The sequence below is a fragment of the Pholcus phalangioides genome, unplaced genomic scaffold, assembly GCF_987345545.1.
Source record: "Pholcus phalangioides strain wild (caught in Gottingen) unplaced genomic scaffold, Ppha-v1.0 ptg000011l_1, whole genome shotgun sequence".
Lineage (NCBI taxonomy): Eukaryota > Metazoa > Arthropoda > Arachnida > Araneae > Pholcidae > Pholcus > Pholcus phalangioides.
Window position 1 is genome coordinate 27,342,561 of NW_028301604.1, and position 19,313 is coordinate 27,361,873.

Consider the following 19,313-nt stretch of genomic DNA (forward strand, 5'->3'; position numbering starts at 1 on the left):
GGTCAAGGCCAACCGTATTCACGAATATAGGTGGCGCGCCCGAGATTCGCTTTCGTGGCAGTCGTGTTCGAGAGTGGTTCGAACGAAGTTGTTGTGATGTCGCCCACGTGGTGTGTATGTTGTCGCAAGCCGGATTTTTTTCCCCCAGTAAAATGTAAATTTTCAGTCCCTTGAAAATAAAAATATAGTAGTTTCAACCCTACGAGGCTACAATTCGGCACCCAACGTGAAATATAACGGGTTTTTTTTCTACTCTAGGGAAATCGTCAGCGTTCAGCCTGAACGTACCTACGAATTGGTAAGTGAAACTTCCGTCGCAAATGTTCGTTTTCAACCTGAAAAGAACTCATGGCATCAGTTGTTTCGAATGTTCATCCGTGTTCGTTTTCAACCTAAAAGAATTCGTCGCATCGGCTGTTTCGAAATTCGCGGAAGTGTTCGTCGAGTGTGAAAATGTTCGTCCGATGTTCGTTTTCAACCTGAAACGAAATTCGCGAAAGTGTTCGTTGAGTGTGAAAATGTTTAATGTTCGTTTTTTTTATGTCATTCCGCACGTCTCAAAAGTGTAGATTTTTTTTTGTATTGTTATTGAAACATTCGTTTATATATAGTGTGACATGGCTTATTTAGCAAAAGGAAAGAAGCAAGACCTCATCGTTCTAGCTCAAGTATTGGGAGTAGCAGTGTCAACCGAAATGACAGTCATTCAGATAAAATCTGCAATAATCAACCACGACGATTATGATGAGGACTTTATGAAAGAATTCCTGCTAACTGTCATCGATGAGAGAATTTCGGACTCGCCAAGATCAACGGGAACAAGCCATGCTTCAAGCGGAAAAGGAAATCGAAATCCGAAAGTTGTAAATTTGCCTGTTGTGGCGTTGTATTTGTATAAATGCAATTCGAACTTGAAAAACTCAAACTTCAACCCGAAGTCGCTTATAACAGTGCCAGCTCTGTGTCAACGTCACCAGAATTTAGATTTGAACTTCATAAACTGCTCCCGAGTTTCGACGTTCAAAAGGATGACATATCCTTGTTTCTATCTCTCGCTGAACGGCAACTCAAATTGACGAAGGTCCCTGAAGAATTTTGGGTATCCCACCTCATCACAGTCCTGCCGAGTAGTGCAACATCGCTCATCGCACAGGAACCTGAAGATAAAGCATCTGATTATCAACATGTAAAAGGGGTCATCCTGAAACGTTTCCGATTATCTGCTGAAAAATTCCGTCAACTTTTTGCTACTCACAAGAAATCGAAAGACAGTACTTGGCGTGATTACTATTTCGAGCTCAGGTTGTTCTTCGAGAACTGGTTAACTGAATCGAACATCACAACTTTCCATGGGTTAAAGGGCTTGATCATTACCGACCAGATGAAAAAGAAAGTCCCCCCCCCCCCCCCCTGAATGCAAAGAGCATCTAATGGATGAGTGGACAGAAGTAATCTCACCCACTGTTCTTGCCGATAAACTGGATGCCTATGACAATATCAGAAGTGTTTTCAACCGAAACAATTTTTAGAATAAACCTGAACAAGTTCGTAAAACTGTGCAACCACAAAAATCCGTACCTTTACATGACAGATCGTCTATCGTTTGCTATGGATGTCATATGCCAGGGTTCATCAAAGCAAAATGTCCAAATTGCTCTCCATCGACTGCGACAGCTGTGAAATCACCAAACAACGCTATTTTGTACAGCTGTCAACCCACAGACGCTCAGGTATCGCTATCGCTGATGGAAATTCAAGTACGTCAAGATCGTGGTCTCATATGTATCGACACAGGTGCGACACACTCGGTTGCAGGGGAACTCTTATACAAGCTTTTCCTAAGTAAAAATATACCAATGAACAGTGCCACCTGTTCGCTTTTCACCTGAGACATGCAGGCTACGTGGACAAATCTGAGGGGCCTCCCAAAAATACCGTGAGTCCGGTCTGAAAGTTAAACTTTTTCATAACTTTGCTCTTATCAATAACATCAAATACATCTGGGATCCCAGCCTTAATGATATTATCCCGCTTTCCCAAACCCCTCCCACCATTACTCCTCCTTCTGACCTTTCCCTACCTTCACCTCCTCTCCCTTTAGTCCCCACCCCTCGAAACCTCACTCCTCCTTAATCTCCCATTCTCCTCTCAGAAATAATCTCTTCAGAATCGGAACAGTTAATACAAGAAGCATAATTAACAAAATATCTTCCTTCGAATCCATCCTACTAGCTCATAATCCCAACTTTCTTGCGGTTACAGAGACTTGGTTGCACAGTAATATCAGCAACACAGAATTTCTCTGCCTTTCATAAAGATAGAAACACACGTGGAGGAGGCGTTGCCCTTGTTTTCAACAGTTCTCTACCCCTAATTGAAATCCCTCTTGAATCAAATATTGAAATTGTCGCTGCCGAATGGCACCATCACAACTGCACTCCCATCGCAATTTTCTCCCTTTACATACCCGCTGCCTCGGACCCTCACTACTTCATTGAACTTGAAACAATACTGGACCGATTTCATAATTCTCATCTTTTAATTTTAGCCGGTGACTGGAATCTACCCGGTATTGATTGGCATAAAATGCAGTCCCTCTCGGGAAACCATGGTATTAGCAATAGAGTTCTCGACATTTTCCTAAAATTTAACCTCGTCCAAACCATCTTGGAACCCACAAGAATATCCAATCATTCAATCTCCACATTAGACCTAATTGCAGTTTCTAACAAAATTCCGGTTTCCAATTTTTTAGTTTTTGATGGCTGTTCCGATCACAAAATCCCTTTTTTAGATTTCTTCCCTCATCATACCATCGCTCCCTTTTTTCGCGCCAGAAAACTTAACTTCAACAAGGCCAACTACCTCCTCATGCAAAATATCCTTCGTACCCACTTTCCTGACTTCATCTCCTCTTCTAACGATATTCAACGTCTCTGGAGTAAATTCAAAGCTGTTATCGATAAATATAAAGCCACTGTTCCTACCAAATGCTCTTCATCTAAAAGCTTCTTTAACCCTTGGATCAACCGTGACATTATCCATCTCAAAAGAAGAATTTGACGTTACGTCTCTAAACTCAAATTTAACGACTCCTCTACTCTCAGAAACAAAATCTCGATCTCCACCCGTAACCTCAAAGACCTTATTTCTCGCCACAAATCCAACTACTTATCCCACTCATTGCCTTCCTATCTCAAAACTAATCCCTCAAAATTTTGGAATTTTCTTCGCCCCAAATCAGCAGGTACCTCCTCGCTCAAAACTTCCAACTCGGATCTAACCTCTCCCCTCGATCTTGCCTCCAAATTTAACCGGGCCTTCTCTTCTGTTTTTTCCTCTGATCCTTCACCCCCCCAATACGTCTTTTTCGATTCACTTCATAACTCCTGTCCCATTTCCTTTTCTAAAGCCGGTCTCCTGAATCTCCTAATAAAATTAAAACCCCACTCTACTGGCCCAGATGGGATCCCCAACCATATCCTAAAATTCTGCGCCAATGAAATTTACAACTATCTCCTCATTATATTCAACGTCTCACTGAATACTTCTAACCTACCCAATGACTGGAAAATTAATAAGATAATTCCCATCCATAAATCTGGCTCACTCTCCCACCCTCTCAACTTCAGACCTATTGCAATCACCTCCTCTTGCTGCAAGCTCTTAGAACACATAATTGCCAAGAACATCCGTACCCACCTCGATTCGATTAACTTTTTCTTCCCTAACCAACATGGTTTTCGATCATCGTTATCAGTATCTACCCAATTAACACTTTTCATACATGACTTAACAGACTCAATTGATAAAAACCTCCAATCCGACATAATGTTCCTAGATTTTTCCAAAGCATTTGACAGGGTGCCCCATAATAAACTTCTACTAAAACTTTCATACCTTGGACTAAATGTTCAACTGCTGAAATGGGTGGAGGCCTTCCTTATTAACCGTAGCCAGTTTGTCTCGTACAAGAGCCAGAACTCTCCTTTTCTTCATGTCAAATCTGGCACACCCCAGGGCTCGGTCCTCTCGCCATTATTATTTTTAATTTACATAAATGATCTACTCGACTCCATAAACTGCCGCATTAGACTCTTCGCTGATGACTGTGTCATCTATAAAACAGTGCCTAATCTTTCTGACCAAGAATCTCTCCAACACAACCTTAACATTATTTCCAAATGGTGCTCAACCTGGGAATTACCCCTCAATTTCTCAAAAACTGTTTTTATGAAAGTGACCCGTAAAAGAATCCCTCACGAATTCCCCTATTGTATAAACAACTCTTTGATCTCTGAGGTTTCCCAATATAAATACCTGGGCATTATAATCTCTTCCGATCTCCGCTGGAACCTTCACGTTGATTATATATTTAATAAATGTCTCCAAAAACTGTTTTTCCTTCGCCGTAACCTAAAATACTCCACTTGTCATGTTCGTCACTTGTGCTACCAAACATATATTCTCCCTGCCCTCTCCTATGCCTGTGAAGCCTGGGACCCCCACACCCAAACCAACATGGACAAATTAGAATCTATCCAAAATAAGTCCACTCGTTTCATTTTCAACTGTTGGTCTTCACGTCTCTATAACGGAACTCAAGCGACAACTCAATATCCAACCGCTCTCCTCTCTTCGACTTATCTCTCGTTTAACTTTTCTTTACAAACTCCTCCATGGGGTTTTTAATATTTACACATCCAATATTCTAATCCAACCTTCACATTTCTCTGTTAGACTTAATCATTCCAAAAAATTACAGCCCATATTTGCCTCTTCAGATTGTCACAAATTTAGCTTTTTCCCAAGAACTATTATCGACTGGAACAACCTACCATCAAATATTGTAGATTGCACTACGATTTCCGAATTTTCTCATACCATCAATCATCACTTTTGCCATATATAATTCCACATCCTCTTGTATAGGCCTCGGCCAATCAATATTGTATAAAAAAATATATAAAAATATCCAGTAGTTATCTGTACAGCTTCAGGCACTAATTGGGTATGTTTGTAGAGGCATACACATAACTAGATAAGCAATAGTTACATTTATACAATATCAAGTGGTTCTCAAGAGAGAGTTTACCAGCCACGCCCTCTCTCATGCATAGCCCCTCCAGGATGTGGGGAACAAAAGGCAATTTAGAGCATGGAACAGGCACGCATCACTCTTGCAAGCTCACAGTGACACCCCTCTAGGAAATGCAATGTGCACTTTTTTACAACTACTGATATCTAAAATTCATGTAAAAAACTTCGTTATATTAATGTACAGGGCATCCATAATTAAAAGACCCTATTTTAAAGTAGCCTACAGACAAAACCAGTCATCAGAAAATTATGAAATTTTGTGGAGAACTTCATGAAGTGATGGGAATTTATTTCAGGGGGGAAAAAGTAGTTGCGCGTGTTGCCACCAGAGGGCATTCCATTAACATTAGAACCGCGGACTGGGTCAAATTGACCCAAACTGTGAAGAAACGGTGTTTCATAGCGAAAACAGGAATTTATTTTCGGTTTTCCTGGGGTTTTCTCCTACTTTTATTCTATGTTGTTTAATTGTGTATTCATAACGGAAAACTATTTGTTTATAAAAACTATATTTGTAAAATGGGCTTTAAAATTAGCTAAAAATTTATGTAATGCTGTAAAAATAAGACTTAGTATATATGATTTAGCCTACACTATTCAGTACAAAAACTTTTTCAGTAATCCCATAATATGACAAAGATGTAAAATAAGTATGAAATTAAGTATGAGAACGTCTATAATACGATTATGTCAAATAAGTATTGATTTCTTACTGATAAGGGGAATTTATGATGAGCAGTGGAGAATTCTTTTTTATTATTCTTGCACATTCACCTCATGTTGAAGTTGCACAACCCATGCAAAAATTAAGATTTGTTTCTACATTTTGATGTTACCTGACATCAGACTCGTTTATTTGTTATTTATTTATTTTTTATGGCTAACAAGCAGTTACATGATCATGAGTGCATGGACATTTCCTCTTGCACAAGGGCAACAAAAATTATGAACCCAGCTCTTCAATAAGATTTTAGAGAAACTGCATTTGAAAAATACTTCTGCCCTTCTGTGCTGCTCTAATATACAAAATCCCGGATTGTTTTTACACACTGAGATCTAAGATGTTGTAGAAAATGTGGACAGGCTTAACCGAACATTTTATGGCCATTTGATCAGCTAAAACTGCAGCAAACCTTGTTGAATTGTAAAGCGAAATAGTTTCTGGAAGCTTTTTGGGGCTACTACTGTCGATATCGACTGTCAGATGAAGTCATGTCAAGTAATAACACATTGTTTTCCTTCATAAATTTTCATTATGGCATCATTGTTTTCCCGTGGCTATGTTTCATGAAACTGCAGTATCACTATATTGCGTCAGATAATATTACTCTTCGATTTTGTCTCACCGTCCCTACTAAGCTCATATTTCTTGGCAGCATTTGAACCAGCTTCAGTATAAAAAGGTGTCGGTTGAGGCATTTCTGCCCTTGTTCTCAAATGGCTTGATCAGTTGCATCACTATGTGCTCTAAAAGAGAGATTCGTTGGACGCTGATCCTTCCCAAAGTTTGGAAATCCGTTAAAAACGTATTTAGTGCAAGGCAGAATTTTATTCTTTTTCCCTGACATTGTTTGCCTACAGAAATTTCAAGCTATACATTTTTTTCTAGAGTTAAGCTTTTACTTTCCGAAAACCTTTCTTGAGTTCCGTCAGAATTCCAGGTATTCAAGTTTAAGAAGGAAAAATATTTAGCTCTACTTGTCATTCTTTCATTGAAAAAAAAGATAATCTCCCCGGACAACAAAAATTGACCTTGAAAGACCTTTATTCTTCACTATCTTCATTTATAAATACTTTTTAGAAAGGGTAACCACTTCTAAGAAAATTATACACAGCTTTTTCCTATAGAATAGTACGTTGGGTCAAAATGACCCAAACCGTGATTCTAGGTATAAGCGCTTATAGCTCTGAAACACGAAATGTGAAGATAATAAAATTTTCGTGAATTAATACTCATATGATATCATGAAAAGTCACAAATTTTTTTTATCATCTGAGCTTAAGTTTATGAGACAAATGAAAACAAAGTTTGATTTGGGTCAAATTGACTCACTCTGCGGTTCCAGTGTTAAGAAATGACACATTTAGGCAAATGTTTACAATTTTAACAATTGTTAAAATTTGTAAAACAATTGTAAAATACACTTTTACAATTGTTACTGCAACAAAACATGTTTCACATGATGGCCATCATTTTCAGATATCATATCATGGTATCCACCATACCATGTGAAATCGCAAGTTGGCATGTTCCACACCTTACCGAAGTGTGTGTGCGGAAATGTATAGCACGTGGCGTGAAATGCTACCTTTAAAGTTAGGTGAAGTTCTTGGATTGTCACGGCTTACCAGATGTTTCAAATGCCCCCAAAAGCCAAAAATCACATGGATTAAGGTCCGGGGAGGCCATAGATTACGGAAGTACCAGCTGATGACACGTTCTTCTATAAAATGTGTTTTAAGAACATTCTTAACACACATTGCAATGTGTGAAGGAGCTCCGCCTTGCATAAAGATTGTAACTGCAAGGCAGTGACGTGCTTGCGGAGCCGGAACAATTTTGTTTTGTAACAGCAATGTATATTGCTTCCCGCTGATCGAACCTGTTACTCTGGACCTGTAGAACATAATTCCTCGTAGAGGTAGGGACAGAATAAATGATGCAGGAAATCCACACCATACTATCACTTTTGGTGAATGCAACAGAACCTCTAAGATAGCATGCAGATTTTCTGGTTCACAAATTCTGCGGTTGTGAGTGTATTAACTGCACCATCCAAGTGTAAATGTGCTTCATCTGTCCAGAGGATATTCCAAGACCATTCTGTCTGAATCTACCTTAAAGCAAGCTAGAAACTGCAGTGAGAACCGGAGTCGAGCATCAAAATCATGTGGAAGCAACCGCTGCACAAGTGAAAGTTTGTACGGATAATATCGGAGGATATTCCGTATGATCTTATGGACAGTTGAACGTGACCTATCCAAAATCTTAAAAACAAAAAGTTTTGAAACCTCTTACTATGACCGAGAATATTCTAAAACTAAAAGTTATTACGAGGTGATTATGCATAAAATTGTTTTGCTTTAAATGTTTCTGGCAATGAAAACAAGTTATATTTCATAATATAAACAAAATTTATACAAATTTTCTAATTATCTATAAGGAAAATGAATATTCTCTATTATCCAATTTTCACATCAAGGAGAATTATATTCCTATATTACATCAATTATTCGGAGAATATTCTATTTCTCCGACGAATATTCTGGCCTCGCATCTCTAGGTTGTGAATTTCAAATTTTCATTTTATTAATGTTTTGCATACTAGCCTAGCTGTTATAATCTTTCCTGCAATCATGTTTTTATTGAACCCAGACTGTTTTTGACTGAACCTAAAGAGTTTTTAATTTTTTTGTCCTGACTGTTGTATTATTAAAAGAGTGGGGGGTTTTTATTTCTATTCCAGAGGATATTTACTTATATATCAGAAGGGACCATCACATTATTTAAAAGAGTCCTGGTTTTTATTATTTTCAATCACGTTTCTGGTCTAAGGGTGCGATCATAATGCACACGTGTTTCCAATTTTGGAAACCTGTGTCGTCTCCAATTGGTTATAAACCCAAATTTCAAGCTAAAAAAAGTTGAAATTCAGGTTTTTAACCAATCGGCGAAGCAGGTTTCCAGAATCAGAAACATGCATGCACTACAATCGCACCCTGAGATATATTTTAATCTTGATCCATTATTTAGTCTGAGAACGTTTTGTTATTGCCATTCGCTTTTATCGTAATTTTTTCATTTTAACAGCCATAGTGTCACTTCTTTTTGGCAATTTTTTCTTTCACAAGATGTCCAAAAGCATGACTGTGTTTCACTCTTGGCAACTTCTCATCATGCTTTCGGGTGTTTTTCTTGAGAAAGAAAAAAATTGCCAACACATCGCCAAAAGGGATTATACTATAGCATTTTCCAGTTTCAACATTATTGGTTCAGCCAGTCACAGGTTGCAGCAAGTTCATCTAATATATCTGCTTTCAAAGAAAATCTACATGGCATTGAAGAAGTTCTAATTCTAACAAGAAGAGTTCTTAATGTAATGCTATTCGTTTCATTAGCTGTAAATAGCGTTTGGAGAGTTTATGTTTCGATCACTTCAGAGAAAAATTAGGCAGTATTGCAGGGCTTGACTGCAGCTTGGTGCGTGCACCTTAGAGGGATAATATTGGGGAGGAGGGGGGTTAATATGAGGAATAATAAGGAGTCTTGCCATGCATGAATGAAAATACTTTGACATGCCGAGTTTCTGCCGCATAGAATAAATTCATTATACAGTTGAATCCCGTTTTAACAAATACCATTATAGCAAAAATCTTGTTTTAATGAACTTTTTATTCCCCCCTGATGTTTACATAGGAACAATGCAAAAACATGGAATTCCTTTATGACGAAAATTTGTTATAAAAAGAAGTGATTGCTCTGGTCTCGTGTAGTTCATTATAACGGGACTCAAATTTATTGTGTGTAGAAGCCTGTTATGTCATTCTGCCCAGATGTTCAACTGTTACATAAAAAAATAACACGTCTGAACAAGAAAGAAAAAAAAAACCTTATAGGACATTTTGGTTTTTATGGTTAAAAAAGGTCACTACACTATAACCACGAGCATGAATAAGAATGTCAGACCAGGGTTGGATCTTGAATCCCGCGAACTAGGCGGCAGCAGAAGGTGGCAACTGAAGGAGGGGGATTTTTTAGTGTGCCAACTGAAGGGAGCAATTTTTTAGGGAACCAATAGAAGTATAGGGGCGATTTTTTATCACAAAAATATTATTCGCTTACACTTAAAAAATGTCCAGAACTAAATCCTACCTTCCGTGTCGGACTACCATCAGAAGCACTTTAAATTGTGCCAATGGTTGTTTCGATAACTGACTAGTATTAAAAAATTGCTCATTTCCTGTAGACGGAACAAAGTTCATTTTCCCTTTTTTGATATAATGCACAAAGTTAAACAGAAAAAAAAATTCAACTTTTGATGAGTTTTCCTGAAATATATGTCACAGTTAGGTAGTCAATATATACTGATAATAAAAATACCCAATCTTAAAGATCATCGAATGCTCGGGGGTTTCTAGTAATGTATAATTTAATGAATAAGGAACAACACTGTGGTAAACATATATACATACAAAATTATTTTCCTACCTAGCAGACAGTCATATGCACATGAGAAACACCTTTTCCTACGTTTCTTTATCATCAGCAATAGTTAGCGTGATATTTACAAGAGAGAATGAGGATTGACATAGGGATTATTTTCCAAATTTCGCCTCGGGCAATTCAAGAAAACTGTTCAGATAGAAAAGACAGCCCATTAAATGCTATCGCTAATGCTTTTATACACATATTCGGTATAATGCGCCTAAAACGATTCATGTACAGAACAACAGTGCAAACTCCGGAAGTAAATGAATAACGTAGCCGGTCTTAAATAAAATCCCATAATAATAATCTCACTTCCCGAATAGTAAAGTGTTAACTTGAGAAGAAACAAAAATTAAAATAGTGGTTATCATTATATATATAACACCTTATATATATAACACAGTTGCCAATATCAAGTTCAAGCATCAGCGCGAGGATCAAAACAACAGCGACAAAGACACCATGTATCTATACTGACTATATGTCCTGTATTTCCCGGGGCAGTCCACGACCTCCTTCCTATATAACCTTATTATAGGTTATCTAGGTGGTCGTGGGCAGTCCCGGTTTTTTTTTCTGGTCATCCCGACTTTTTGGCAAAAGTGTCCCGGTTTTTCACGTTTTTTCCATGAGCCTATTTTGATTTTTATTCTTTATTGACGTCAAAGATTGAAATTATTTTTTCGACACATAAATTATATTATGATAATTACAACTATATAAATAAAAACATTAATCTTCCACATTTGTCTTGGTGAACGTTTTATTTCGTGGAATTAATTTTAATCCACTGCAATGTACAGTAATGCTTCATTTCGCACCATAGCAATTTTTCCGTAATTTCAGAAATATCTGTCATTTTGGCATTATTCTTGGCGATGTCCCGTATTTGGAATCCGGATTTCTCATATTTTTCTCTAGAAAATATAGCCAGCCTTTATGTATCCTTTTTCTTTTTGTTTACAAATCTGTAAACCACTGATATCTCACGCCACTGATATTTTACCATACCTCTCAGTTTGAAAGATCCGCCCAAGTGGGCTAACCATTATATTACTGGAGAAAGCATCCAACAGCCGCGACGGCAGTAACATCAAATGCAAGGAAACCACGTGACTCGGTGAAAACAAAGTTCGTGACTGGCAATTTTCCCATAGAAATGTACAGTTCCGTCTCTAAATATTGCGTTTTAAAGATTAATAAAAGGATAGAGAACTCATCTAAAGATAAAAAAAGATCAAATTATTTATTTCATTCATGCTGGAGAGAATAATTTTTTTCCTCAATATTCGGGAATTTTCCTTCATTAATTTTGGAATTATCTTTCATTAATGCTGGAATTATCTTTCATCAATGCTGAAATCATCTCTCTCATTAATTCTGGAATTACCACTTTTATCAATGCTGAAATTATCTCTTTCATTAATTCTGGTATTATTTCTTTCATTAATGCTGAAATTATCGCTTTCATTTATTTTGGAACTGAAATTACCTCTTTCATTAAAACTAAATTTTTCTTTCATTTATTCTGGAATCATCTTTCATTAATGCTGGAATTATATTTCATTAATGCTGGAATTATATTTCATTAATGCTGGAATTATATTTCATTAATGCTGGAATTATATTTCATTAATGCTGGAATTATATTTCATTAATGCTGGAATTATATTTCATTAATGCTGGAATTATCTTTTATTAATTCCGGAATTATCACTCATTAATTTTGAAATGATTAATTTCGTCAATGCTGAAAGTATCTCCTTCATTAATTCTGGAATTGTTTTTAATGAGGCTTTTTGGATCACGTGATATTTCCCTTTTTTTTGGGGGGGGGACATAACATTTTTAACTTGAAGTTATCGACCTTCCTGTTGTTCACAAAATGCTTGATTAAAAATGGGGAATTTCTTCGATGTAATTTATATGAGCCCATAATTAATTTAAAAACATCCTAAACTATATTGGATTGATGCAATTGCATAATATAAGACAATACGGAGACATTAGTTCTCATTTTCCCGCTTGAGAAGATATAAATAAAAATTTGAAATCAATGTTATTGCATGAATATCCACCTCAAAAGTGGGTCTGGCTCATTAATTTATATTTAATTTTCTAGGCTTCGCATCTCTAAGCGAGCTCAATATTGCGAAAAAACCAAAGATTCAATTCAATTTTTAAAATTATTGATGTGGCGGAAAACCCCACTAAATTTCCACATTTCTACGCTAAAATCGGCAATTTTAACATTGATCTCTATCGGCCGTATTCACCGTCCAGGTTCAGAACGCGATCCAGGTTCTAAACCGCGTTTCACCTCAAAATTGGTATTCACCACCCCTGAATCGAGATCCACGGACCAGCTTTTCGAGCCTGAAACTGAACCTCCGATATCGGCGATCCAGCAGGGTGAATCGAGTTTCAGCGCATGCGCAGTGAACATTATCGTCAAACATCGACATAGTAATGGCGGTCGCGCTGAATTGTTTTTACGATGACCCGGAATGAAATAGGGAATTTAGAATAATTTATTAATTATAAGGTGATGAGTGACCGCGTTTAGGTATTAAATATATGTTAAGTAATTATCCCCGATCAATGAAAGCTTTCAACTATTACTTGAAGCCATCAACAAGTGACGAAAGAAGGTGAGTAATGATACTTTTTTATGATTTCCTTCAAATCTGAACTTCATTCGCTAACAAAATGATCATTATCAAATAATGATTATTTAATAATATGAGTAATATACTCATGTATTGATATTAATGACAAATTCGTCTTTATGGTACCTGAAACAGGGTCGTAGCGGGCAGGGCCGTCTTAAGAACACCATAGGCCCCCGGGCAAGTGGCTTTTCTGAGGACCTACCAGGTAAATTACAGAAAATTTCAACCAAATCTCATTTTTGTGAGGCCCCTCTTCTCTCGAGGCCCCCGGGTAGGTCCATCCGTTAAGCCAGCACTGGTAGTGGGCTCTCTCGATGCAGACTTTTTTCTTGAGTGGGGGCCCCTGAAAGTATTATTATGTAAAATAAAGTGTACATTTTTGTGAGGGCCCCCATTCTCTCGGCCCTTGGGAAGTGCTCCGGTTGCCCCAACTTATTTACGGTCCTGACCTAAAGGTTAAAATGGCAGGGTATAGTGTCACGCTTTTGAAGTTTTTTCCTCTGAAAATAATGTATCATTGGTCTGAAAAGAAGTCATGAATATCTCTCTTGAATTGCAGGAATAGTCACTTGTATACAGTGTATACAAAAAATTTTTCTTTTGTATTACTTGTATACAAAAAATTTTTCTTTTGTATTACTTGTATACAAAATTTTTTTTTCCCTAACCAGGACCATCTTAAGAGCATGATGGGGGGGGGGGGCCCTGAGATGAGAAATTTTTCTGTGGTCCTACCTGGTAAATTCTAGAAAATTTCAACCAGATCTCATTTTTGTGGGGTTTTTTTTTCTCTTGAGGAGCCTCGTACATTAAGAACTCGTAAAATGTACTAGGCAAAAGCGATCATTACAGTAGTGCATTTTAATTCCTAAACAAAACAATATTCAACAACACTCTAAAATATAAATTTGTGTATGAAATGTTTCGTCTCTAATATGAAAATATTTATATTAATGCCAAGCAAAATATATTATCTTTTTTTAGCTTTTACCTCTTGGCAGGAATATATTTATTTGATACTTTGCTGATATTTTGCTGCTGTGTGTAAACATGACATTTTCCTTCTATATTCAGTCGATCTCGCTTATAACATTCCCATGTATAATATTTTCCTGCTTAGTACTCGAATTAATTTTTATTAAGATTTCCTGTTTAAAGCATTTTCCCCGCTTACATTTTTCATGGTAATTTTTTGAAAAAAAAAAACCTTTATAAGCAGAATCCACAGTATTTGCACAAATGAAAACACGTGCACAACAAAAAATATTTTCTGTGATGCACTCTCATTATCCAAAATCATATAATTATCAGCTCATTTCATTCTATTTGTGCATCAGTATTTTGCGTATAAATATCAGTTCATTCGTTTATTATTTACAGTTAAACCTCACTACAATGATACTTGATATAAAAATAAATCCCTCTACATCAATATTTTGAAAGTCTTGTTTGGAAATTCCTATAGTATAATGTTAAACTGCTGCCACTCGATTACAGATGTGAGATGAGAATATTAATATGAGAAATAATTTGAGAATAATTATTAAATTATTATTTTTGATGAGAATATTCCCCAGTAATTTATAAAAGTAGTCTTTCCAAAGAATATTCTCTAGGATATTATATATAATTATATTATAAATAACTGGGGAATATTCTTGTTAAGAATAATAAGAATATTCTCAAGTTATTTACAATAGTAGTCCTTCGTTACAATATTCTCAAGAATTTTACATCTCTAATCTTAATACAACAGCAATCCCTCTACAATGATAATTTTTCTTGATGTGCAGAATATCATTTTATTGAGATTTTAGTGTGTGATCATACCTTTCGTGCTCAAAACACCAATTCAAAAATTCATGGAATTCCTTTTTGGAACCTTATTTATGTGCAGTTCATGCCAGCATTGGGCAATGATTGAATGAAATTTATAATATTTAAGTAATCTATCATTACATAACTAGTACCACGTGATTCGTATTATGCAGTATGATTTCACTGTATTTGAAATCACAACACATGAGTATGATTTGCTTCATTCTTTAGGGAAATTTTTTTTCATGAAAACTATGTTTTTAATTTTTCAGATGAAACAAGTATTTGGGAGCAAAAGTAGGGTAAAAACACATCTATGATAAAATGTGGCCACTGAAGACGAGCTGACTCAATCATGGAAGAAAATCTCAATATTTATTTACAATGTTTGTGTGTGTGTTATACGTACCATTATTTTTTTAGCAATCTCAAATACTTCCATATAAATATGAATAAATTATTTTTGATAATTGATTTGTCGTTATTTCTTAAGTGAGGAAAATGTTAGCTTTTTTTTACGTAGTTTGAATTTGTGCCTTAATTATGTTCAAGTTACAGTGTAAATTTTGAAAGTAACGAATTACTAGATTGTGATTATCATGTAAATACAGTATATATTTAAAAAAACCCCAGATTTAACTACCAATCCTGCTAGTAAAAAGAGAGATGGAAAATGATTTTGTTGATGAATAATGACGTTGAATCTATCAATATATGTCAAGTTTTTTTTAATTTTTAGTCTTGGCTGTTAGTTTACCCTTTAGTTAAACATGATTCAAAGGCAATGCATTTTACACATTAAAAAAAAAAAATTGTCAATACACTAATGCTTGTATTGACTGTCAGATTTGAAACTTTGTTTACAGATTTTTTATTTTTAAGAATCTTTCAGTTTCAAGGACGTCCTTTCAACTTATATTTAATAATATAATGAACTGTTTTGAATTGAATCTAACTTTTTATGTAAGCTAATCAAAAAAACTAGTACACATGTTGGAACAGTTTTTTGTTGAAAAGAAAACTGTTGGGTTTAGCATTTTATATATTGAGAGGGGGCACATCTTCTGTGTAGGAAGGATTGCATGCAACTATCATACAAGTTTCAACAAATTACAAAAAATCAGTCTCAGATATTAACTTATTTGGCTAATAGGAAATATAGCTATTAATGTTCAGTAATTTAATATTCAATGTGCATCACAAGAATTACTATTAGCATAAAAAAAATTTTTGGAAATCAAATTCACTGAATTTTGTACTTTTTCATTTTAATATGTGTATCTAAAAATTTGATTTCAGATACAAAACAATCATAATTTAAAAAATATTCAGATAAAAATTATTTTTTGAAAAATTTCCAAATTTATTAGTATTTTTTAAAATATAAATTTTACACAATTGCGACCGTCCTTTTTTCCTTCACGATTAATAAAATTTGTATGTGCTGATACATTTTTTTTCTTCTTCAAAGCAATGAAAAGCGCATAAGCTGCTTGTACGTACGATATATAATTTATCTAATCTGAGAATATTAGCAATTTCGTAGTGAAATGAAAAACCATCATTATAGATATAGCGGAAGTAGGAAAGAAAACAGTAGCTGGAATGAAATGGAATTTCTATTAAAAAGGGGATGATAAAACCATATTTTGCTTATCGAAAAAAAAATTGTTGAAAAACGTAAACACAAGAATCACACCGTTGAGTTTTCTACTTCATTAGAAGATCAAAAACCCTTCATCCAATCAGCGTCGGATCTACTCTCGCCAAGCTAATATACACCAAATACTCGCCAACTGAACCGAGTTTCACTTGATACGCACTCGAGACTCACTGGTGAATGCCAAATTCGTTCTAAAACTGAAACGGGTTTCAAGTGATCCGCGTTTCAGGACCGTGAGTGGTGAATACGGCCGTATGAGAATCATCATATGTCCCTCAGGAGTGATGCTGATGATGATTATGACGTCTATTCGAAAAGCCTCATTAATTCTGGAATTTCATTAATTAGAATTATAACTTTCATTTATTTTGGAACTGAAATTATCTCTTTCATTTATTTTGGAACTGAAATTATCTCTTTCATTTATTTTGGAATTATCTTCCATTAATTCTGGAATTATCACTTTCATTAATTCTGGAATTATCACTTTCATTAATTCTGGAATTATCACTTTCATTAATTTTGAAATTATAAATTTCGTCAATGCTGAAAGTCTCTCTTTCATTAATTCTGGAATTATTTTTCATTAATGCGGGAATTATCGCTTTCATTAATTTTGGAATTATCGCTTTCATTAATTTTGGAATTATCGCTTTCATTAATTTTGGAATTATCGCTTTTATTAATTTTGGAATTATCTTTCCTTAATTTTGAAATTATCTTTCATTAATTTTGGAATTATCTCATCGATGCTGAAATTATTTTTATTGTTTATTTATTGTTTTAAACTTCTATGTACAGGGGTTGGACAAAATAATATTAACACCCGTGAAATGAGAAAAAAATCTTTATTAATAGGCTGTTGGCCTTCCTTTTTCATTAATTACAGCTTGTATCCGTCGTGGGATGGACAAATACAAGTCATGCACAAAAGTCACAGGGATACGTAGCCACTCCTCATGCAAAAAGGCCACTAATTCAGAACGTGTCTTTGGAGGTGGAAACCTACTGCACATTTTGGCCTGCAAAATACCCCACAAAAGTTCAATTATATTAAGATAACAGGACAGAGCGGGCCACGCGAGGTCAAGTCGGTCTCCGACAATTCCAGCAGTGTGAACGGGCGAATTATCTTCTTAGAACACAAGTCGAGAGTCAGGGAACAAATATTGAACCATTGGATGAAGATGGTCGGCCAGAATACTGACATAAACTGCTGCATTAACCCGCCCATCCAGGACAACAAGTGGGCCGAGACCACGGTGAGATATCGCGCTTCACAACATCACTGATTCCCCCCCCCCCCCTGCTTAACAGTAGGAATAAGGAGACAATCAACATCATAGGCTTGTGCTGGCGTTCTCCAAACGTAAACACGTCCGTTAGTCTGGAATAATGTGAACGACGATTCGTCTGACCAGATGACATTCTCCCATTGTTGTTGTGTCCAATTCTTATGTTCGTGACACCATGTTCGTCGTTTAAAGGCATTGCATGGTGTCACCAATGATTTTGGAATAGTCGCTCTGTTGTATGTTTGCTGCATGCAGTTCACGGCGGATAGTTTTGTCGATATATCTTCCTGTAGATGTGTGTTCATCTCAGATGTTATCTGGGATGCTGTTATCTTGTGCTTTCTGGCCACAATCCGCTTCAAAACCCTTCTGGGTCTATCAGCCATCTTCGACTTTCAGCCACTGTTATGCTTGGTAGATGATGTCTTTCCCTGTTTGCTATAGGCTGTCATTACCATCGACATAGTACTTCTCCCGAGTCCCGACACCAACAAGGGTGGCCGTTTTCATTACTGTGGCTCCGGCAAGACGGGCTCCAACAATCATGCCTCTTTCGAAAGGGGTCATTCAAGTATTACGTCATCATTACGTAGAAATTTATAACGCCCAGAAAACTTTTTATTTCTTGAACGTTTTTCGGTGTGGGAACTTTCAAAATTGCTTCTGTTGTCTCATTTGTTTCACTTAGGCCATTTTCATAAATTTTGTGACCTAAGAAATTTATTTCTTTTTGAAAAAATATGCTCTTTTTCAAATTTAACTTCAGCCCATGCTCCTGACATTTTTTGAAAATTTTTTCCAAAGCCCTGAGATGTGACTCGTCATTCGTTCCGGTCACTCTGGCGTCATCCATAAAAACTTTTACACCATCTATCCCTTGGAATAACCCATCAATGTACCTCTGCCATATTGCTGGATTTGCATTTAGGCCGTACATCAATCTTTTACAGGCGTATAACCCCCTTATGAGTGTTTATGGTTAGGAGTCGTTGACTGTCAGGGTGCACTTTCATTTGCAAATATACATGACTGAAATCCAATTTTGAAAATCTTTTACCCCATTTAAACATGAGAATATTTCCTCAAACGTTGGTAAGGGATGCTGAGGCAAATCTAGCTTAGGATTTAATGTGACAGAATAATCTGCACATAACCTTATGGATCCGTCTGGCTTCACCACGGGAACAACTGGTGTAGCCCAATCTGAAGTTCCAACTCGCTCGATAATGCCTTCTCTTTCAAGCCGGTCTATTTCTTTTTCAACCCGGTCTTTTAATGTGAAGGGCACAGTTCTCGCTCTACGAAACTCTGGGGTAACATCTGGTTTTAGCTTTAGTTCCACTTCATGGTTATTTATCTCACTTAATTTGTTGTCGAAAATCTCTTTATAATCATCCAACAATTTTTTTAGATCCATGTCATTAGCGGTCCTCACAGCCTTAAGAGAGTTCCAGTCTAGATTGATTTTGTATAGCCATTTACGGCCAAAAATCGTGTCTAAATTTTCCCTCACCAAATATAAGTTCAAGTGCAACTTTTGCTTTTATTTGCTTTTA

The 19,313-nt window shown here is 36.1% G+C and overlaps 1 protein-coding gene and 1 long non-coding RNA gene across 2 annotated transcripts in view; one reads left to right on the forward strand and one right to left on the reverse strand.

Annotated features, from left to right (window-relative positions):
- Positions 1-10,735, reverse strand: part of l(3)73Ah (polycomb group ring finger 3-like lethal (3) 73Ah) — a 107,694-nt gene extending 96,959 nt beyond the window's left edge. Inside the window, exon 1 of the mRNA XM_089239423.1 lies at positions 10,310-10,735. The gene's annotated coding sequence lies outside the window, so the exon portion shown is untranslated. The remainder of the gene's footprint in view (positions 1-10,309) is intronic.
- Positions 10,736-12,580: 1,845 nt separating this feature from the next.
- On the forward strand, positions 12,581-15,269 carry LOC149080292 (uncharacterized). The gene is made up of 2 exons (XR_016193497.1): positions 12,581-12,960; positions 15,072-15,269. It is a non-coding gene; the product is annotated as an uncharacterized LOC149080292 (long non-coding RNA).
- Positions 15,270-19,313: the final 4,044 nt, after the last annotated feature.